Consider the following 7729-nt stretch of genomic DNA (forward strand, 5'->3'; position numbering starts at 1 on the left):
GTGGCGGAAAAGTATTTTCGTGGCTCTCTCTAGTGTTTTTAGTTTTTTGGAGAATTTATAGACGGAAGAAGTAGGGCAGGGGAGCCACGAGAAGCCCACAAGCTTGCTAGGACCGCCCCCTAGAACGGGGCTAGTGGGCCTGTGACCTCCCCCGAGGTCCCCTCCCTTGGTTCTCAAGTCTCCTGCGTATGTTATGTTATGGAAAAAAATCATCCCGCAGGTTTTATTCCATTTGGACTCCATTTAATATTGTCCTCTGAAAAAGGTCAAAAACACGGAAAAAACAGAAACTGGCACTTGGCACTGAGTTAATAGGTTAGTCCCAAAAAAGATATAAAATAGCATATTCATGCATACAAAACATCCAAAGTCGACAAGATAATAGCATGGAACCATAAAAAATTATAGATACCTTGGAGACGTAAAGCATCCCCAAGCTTAACTCCTGCTCGTCCTCGAGTAGGGAAGTGATAAAGACTGAATTTTTGATGTGGAATGCTACCTAACATATTTGTCCTTTGTAACTTCTTTCTTGTGGCATGAATGTTCAGATCCGTAAGATTCAAAACAATAGTTTACTATTGAGAGGAAAACAATAATACTTCAAGCAAACTAGCAAAGTGATCATGAACTTTTGAAATAACAAGGCCAAAGAAAGTTATCCCTACAAAATCATATAGTCTGGCTATGCTCCATCATCCCCACACAACGAATTTAAATCATGCACAACCCCGGTATTGGCCAAGTAATTGTTTTCACACTCTTACTTTCTCAAACTTTTTCAAATCTCACGCAATACATGAGCGTGAGCCATGGATATAGCACTATAGGTGGAATAGATTGTGGTGGAGGTTGTGAGGCAAAATGGAGGAGATTGTCACATTGACTTGGCGTATTAATGGGCTATGGAGATGCCCATCAATATATATCAATGTGAATGAGTAGGGATTACCATGCAATGTATGCACGAGAGCTATAAGTGTGTGAGAGCTCAAAAGGAGAACTACTGGGTGTGCACCCAACTTGCTTGCTCATGAAGACCTAGGGCAATTTTGAGGAAGCCAATCATTGGAATATACAAGCTAAGTTATATAATGAAAATTCCCACTAGTATATGGAAGTGTCAAACTAAGAGACTCTCTATCATGAAGAACATGGTGCTATTTTGAAGCACAAGTGTGGAAAAAAAGATAGTAGCATTGTCCCTTCTCTCTTTTTCTCTTTTTTTGTTTGGGCATCTTTGGCCACTTTTTTTATTCCTCACATGGGACAATTCTCTAATAATGATGATCATCACACTTTTACTTACTCAAAACTCAATACTTAGAGCAATGATGACTCTATAGGAAATGCCTCCGGCAGTGTACCGGTATGTGCAACGATCTAGCTTAGCGTATGACGTTGAAACATCTCGCTAGCTATCTTACGATTATGCAAAGGCAATATGAAAGTGACGACGCAAGTCATGAGACGGAACAGTGGGATTTGCATGGCAATATATCTCGGAATGGCTATGAAAATGCCATAATAGGTAGGTATGGTGGCTGTTTTGAGGAAGGTATATGGTGGGTTTGTGCACCGGCAAAAGTTGCGCGGCACTAGAGAGGCTAGCAATGGTGGAAGGTGAAAGTGCATCTATACCATGGACTCACATTAGTCATGAAGAACTCATATACTTATTGCGAAAGTTTTATAAGTAATCAAAACAAAGTGCTAAACGCATACTTCTAGGGGAAGGGTTGGTAGGTGTTAACCATCGCGCGATCCCGACTGCCACACAAAGGATGACAATCAATAAATCAATTATGCTCCGACTTCCTAACATAGCGGTTCACCATACGTGCATGCTACGGGAATCACTAACTTCAACACAAGTATTTCTAGATTCACAACACCCTACTAACATAACTCTAATATCACCAAATCCATGTCTCAAAACTTAATTGTTAGGAATCAAACTTCTCTTACTAATCAATGCACTTGAATATGGAAGTTTTTATTATATCCTCTTTGGATGCCTATCATCTTTAGGACTACTTTCATAGCACACGCCAATTACCAAGTTACTGAGAGAGAGCACTCTCAAAAAGATATAAGTGAAGATCGAGAGGTTTTATTTCTACAAAATATGACACCGCCGTGCTCTACAAAGATTTAAGTGAAGCACTAGAGCAAAATTATCTAGCTCAAAAGATAGAAGTGAAGCACATGCGAGCTAAATTGCCTAACTCAAAAGGTATAAGTGAAGCTCATTGAGTATTCTAGCAAATTCATGATGAGTGCATGTCCCTCTCAAAAAGGTGTGCAGCAAGGATGATTGTGACACAACAAAAAGAAAAGACTCCTATAATACACGACGCTAACACATATCATGTGGTGAAAAAAATATAGCTCCAAGTAACGTTACCGATGGATTGAAGACGAAAGAGGGGATGCCTTCCCGGGGCATCCCTAAGCTTAGGATTTTTGGTATCTTTGAATTTGTCTTGAGATGCCTTGGGCATCCCCAATCTTGAGACCTTTCCACTCTTTATCCCATTGTCCATGAGAACATCACCCAAAACTTCAAAACTTCACAACACAAAACTGAAACAGAAACTCATGATATCATTAGCATAAGAGAACAAACTACCAACTCATTAGGTACTGTAGTAAACTTGCTTTCTATTTAGATTGATGTTACATTACTGTATTATAACTTTTCCATGGCTAGTACCCCCCCGATACTATCCATAGTTTCATCAAAATAAGCAATCAACACAACAAAAACAGAATCTGTCAAAAACAGACCAGTCTGTAGCAATATGTATACTTCATATACTTCTGTATCCCAAAAATTCTAAAACATTATATAAAATGAAGGAAATTGGCATATCAACCAGCAGTAAAAAGAATCAACTCAAAAGCTCTTTCTGGATAGGAATTAAAAATAATTTCTTGAGCACAAAATTTCTGTCTTTTTCAGCATGATCAAACAACCATCACCAAAACTAATGATAAAGGTTTTACTTGACACAAACACAAAAAGAAAGACAAAAACACAATCATAACAGAATTATTATGGTGTCGACACAACAAAACAGAAAGCAAAAAAGCAAAAAATAAATTCATTGGGTTGCCTCCCAACAAGCGCAATTGTTTAACGCCCTTAGCTAGTCATAAGGCGATAGAATCAAGTATCGTCGTCTTTGGTGCTCAAACCATAAGTAGCCCTCATCATGGATTAATAAGGCAATCTTATTTTCTTTCTAGGAAAGTGTTCCATGCCCTTTTTTAATGGAAATTGAAATCTAATATTCCCTTTCTTCATATCGATGACAGCACCAATAGTCCTAAGGAAAGGTCTACCAAGAATGATGGGACATGTAGGATTGCAATCAATATCAAGCACAATGAAATCTACGGGTACATAGTTCGTATTTGCAATAAATAGAACATCATTGATCCTTCCCATAGGTTTCTTTACAGTAGAATCTGCAAGACGCAAATTAAGAGAGCACTCATCAATCTCATTGAAGCCTAGAACATCACATAAAGACTTTGGAATAGCGGAAACACTAGCACCCAAATCACACAAAGCATTGCATTCATAGTTTTAATCTTGATTTTGATAGTAGGTTCCCACTCATCATGAAGTTTTCTAGGAATAGATATCTCCAACTCAAGTTTCTCTTCAAGGGATTTCATCATAGCATCAACGATATGATCGGTAAAGGCCTTATTTTGGATATTAGCGTGTGGAGAGTTTAGCATGGATTGCATCAAGGAAATACATTCAATCAAAGAGCAACTATCATAATTGAATTCCTTGAAATCCAAAGTAGTAATTTCATTACTACTCAAAGTTTTGATATCCTCTACTCCACTTTCAGTGCTTTTAGCATCAATACAAATAGACTCCAAATCATTGGGGCGTTTCTCAACCAAAGTGGATTCATATCCAGCCCCATCATCATTAGGTTTGACATTAGGAAATAAGGATTCAATGGGAGTCACACCAAGCACTTTAAGATCTTCGTGATTCTCATCACGAGAACACGCCTTTTTAAGCCATTCATGTCTAGCACCAATTTGGGCGATTCTTTCTTTAGTCTCATTCATGGGAACATGCATAGCTTTCAAAGTTTCATCCATATTAATCTTGGGAGGAGCACATCTCAATTTCAAAGCATCAATATCAAGAGACATTCTATCAACGGTCCTAGCCAAGTCATCAATTTTGAACAGTTTTTCTTCTATGGACGCATTGAAAATCTTTTGCGAGATGATAAACTCTTTAATATTACTCTCAAGATCAGAGGGTAATTTTTGTAATTTCCATGAGTATTGTTGTAGGAATTGCCAAAGTTATTAGAGGGATTACTAGGAAAAGGCCTAGGAATAAAGTTACCTCTATAAGCATTGTTGTTGCCAAAATTATTCCTACCAACAAAATTAACATCCAAGCTCTCATTGCTATTCTCAATCAAGGAAGACAAAGGCATATCATTTGGATCTAGAGGAGAACCTTTACTAGCAAACAATTTCATTAACTCATCCATCTTAGCACTCAAAGAGTTAATTTCTTCTATAACATGCACTTTTTTACTAGTAGGTGACCTTTGAGTGTGCCATTGAGAATAGTTTGTCATGATATTATCTAGGAGTTTTTTGGCTTCTCCTATTGTGATTTCCATGAAAGTTCCACCGGGGGCGGAATCCAAGATATTTCTAGAAGCAAAATTCAAACCAGCATAGAAGATTTGTATAATCATCCAAAGACTCAAGCCATGAGCGGGACAATTTCTAATCATCAATTTCATTCTCTCCCAAGATTGTGCAACATGTTCATGATCTAGTTGCTTAAAATTCATGATATCATTACGGAGAGAGATAGTCTTAGCCGGTGGAAAATACTTGGATATATAAGCATCTTTACACTTGTTCCAAGAATCAATACTATTTTTGGGTAAAGATGAAAACCAAGTTTTTGCTCGATCTCGTAATGTGAACGGAAATAGCTTCAATTTAATCACATCTTTATCCACATCTTTCTTATTTTGCATATGGCATAACTCAATGAAGGTATTAAGATGGGATGCGACATCTTCACTAGGAAGGCCGGAAAATTGCTCTTTCATAACAAGATTCAGCAAAGCAGCATTGATTTCATATAATTCCGCATTAGTGGTGGGAGAAATCGGAGTACTAATAAAATCATTATTATTAGTATTCGAGAAGTCACACAATTTGGTGTTTTCAGTCATGGTAACTTCAGCAAGCAGACAAGCACACAAGCGAACAGAAAGCAAGCGAAAGAAAAGGGCGAACGAAAAAGGCAAATATTTTTGTAAATTCTTGTTTTTCAGAAGTGGGGGAGAGTAAAACGAGAGGCAAAAGGCAAAAATAAATAAATGCAAGAGATGAGTTTGCGATAGTTACTTGGATATGCTTCACTTAGAATAGTCCAACAACGACGCCAGAAATTGGCACGTTGAAGGGAGACCATTCTTGACTTGATACTCCCCGGCAACGGCGCCAGAAATTGGCAAGTTGACGGGAGACTATTATTGATTTGATCCTCCTCCCTAGCAATGGCGCCAGAAAATCTTCTTGCTACCTCTTGAGCTTGCGTTGGTTTTTTCCTTGAAGAGGAAAGGCTGATGCAGCACAGTAGCAGTAAGTATTTCCCTCAGTTTGAGAACCAAGGTATCAATCCAGTAGGAGTATGAAGACAAATCACCAATGTACCTGCGCAAAAACAAACAAACTTGCACCCAACGCTATAAAGGGGTTGTCAATCCCTTCACGGTTATTTGCAAGGTGAGATCTGAAGGTGGAAAGTGCAACAAAGTAAAAGTGTAGAGATGAAAATATGATGTGAAGTAGACCCGGGGGCCATAGTGTTCACTAGAGGCTTCTCTCATGATAGCAAGTATTACGGTGGGTGAACGAATTACTGTCGAGCAATTGATAGAATCGCCCAAAATCATGATGATATCTAAGGGAATGATCGTACATATAGGCATCACGTCCGAGACAAGTAGACCGATACATTCTGCATCTACTACTATTACTCCACACATCGACTGCTATCCAGCATGCATCTAGTGTATTAAGTTCATAACAAACGGAGTAACGCCTTAAGCAAGATGACATGATGTAGAGGGATAAATTCATGCAATAGATATAAACCCCATCTTTTAACCCTTGATGGCAACAACACGATGCGTGCCTTGCTACCCCTTCTGTCACTAGGTGAGGACACCGCACGATATGAACCCGAAACCAAGCACTTCTCCCATTGCAAGAATTATAGATCAAGTTGGCCAAACAAAACCCACAACTCGAAGAGAACTACAAGGATACAAAATCATGCATATAAGAGATCAAAGGAGACTCAAATAATATTCATAGATAATCTGATCATAAATCCACAATTCATAGGATCTCGACAAACACACCGCAAAAGAAAGTTACATCGGATAGATCTCCATGAAGATCATGGAGAACTTTCTATTGAAGATCCAAGAGAGAGAAGAAGCCATCTAGATACTAGCTATGGACACGAAGGTCTGTGGTAAACTACTCACGCATCATCGGAGAGGCAATGGTGTTGATGAAGAAGCCCCCTGTGTCAGAACCCCCCCTCCGGTAGGGCACCAGAACGTGCCCCAGATGGGATCTTGCGGAGACAGAAGCTTGCGGCAACGGAAAAGTATTTTCGTGGCTCTCTGTGGTGCTTTTAGATTTTTGGAGAATTTATAGGCGGAAGAAGTAGGGCATGGGAGCCACGGGGAGCCCACAAGCCTGCTAGGCCCGGCCCCTCTAGGCCGGGGCTAGTGGGCTTGTGACCTCCTCCGATGTCCCCTGCCTTGGTTCTCAAGTCTCCTGCGTATCTTCTGTTATGGAAAAAATCATTCCGCAGGTTTTATTCCGTTTGGACTCCGTTTAATATTATCCTCTGAAAAAGGTCAAAAACACGAAAAAACAGAAACTGGCACTTGGCACTAAGTTAATAGGTTAGTCCCAAAAAGATATAAAATAGCATATTCATGCATACAAAACATCCAAAGTTGACAAGATAATAGCATGGAACCATAAAAAATTATAGATACGTTGGAGACGTATCAATCTCCATGAAGATCATGGAGAACTTTGTATTGAAGATCCAAGAGAGAGAAGAAGCCATCTAGCTACTAGCTATGGACTTGAAGGTCCGTGGTGAACTACTCACGCATCATCGGAGAGGCAATGGTGTTGATGAAGAAGCCCTTCGTGTCCGAATCTCGCTCCGACAGGGCACCAGAATGGTCCCCAGATGAGATCTCGCGGAGACAGAAGCTTGTGGCGGCGAAAAAGTATTTTCGTGCCTCTCTCTGTTGGTTTCCGGATTTTTGGGAATTTATAGGCGAAAGAGGTAGGGCAAAGGAGGCAAGGGGGCCCACGAGCCTGCTAGGCGGGCCCCCCTCGGCCGCGTCTAGGGGGCTCATGACCTCCCACGAGACCTCTTGCCTTGGTTCTCAAGTCTTCTGGGTATCTTCTATTATGGAAAAAATCATCCCACAGGTTTTATTCCGTTTGGACTCCGTTTAATATTCTTTTTTGAAAAGGTCAAAAACACGGAAAAAACAGAAACTGGCACTAGGCACTGAGTTAATAGGTTAGTCCAAAAAATGATATAAAATGGCATACAAATGCACATAAGACATCCCAAGTTGATAATATAATAGCATGGAACAATAAAAAA

This window comes from Hordeum vulgare, chromosome 4H (assembly GCF_904849725.1).
Source record: "Hordeum vulgare subsp. vulgare chromosome 4H, MorexV3_pseudomolecules_assembly, whole genome shotgun sequence".
In the NCBI taxonomy this organism is placed as follows: Eukaryota; Viridiplantae; Streptophyta; class Magnoliopsida; order Poales; family Poaceae; genus Hordeum; species Hordeum vulgare.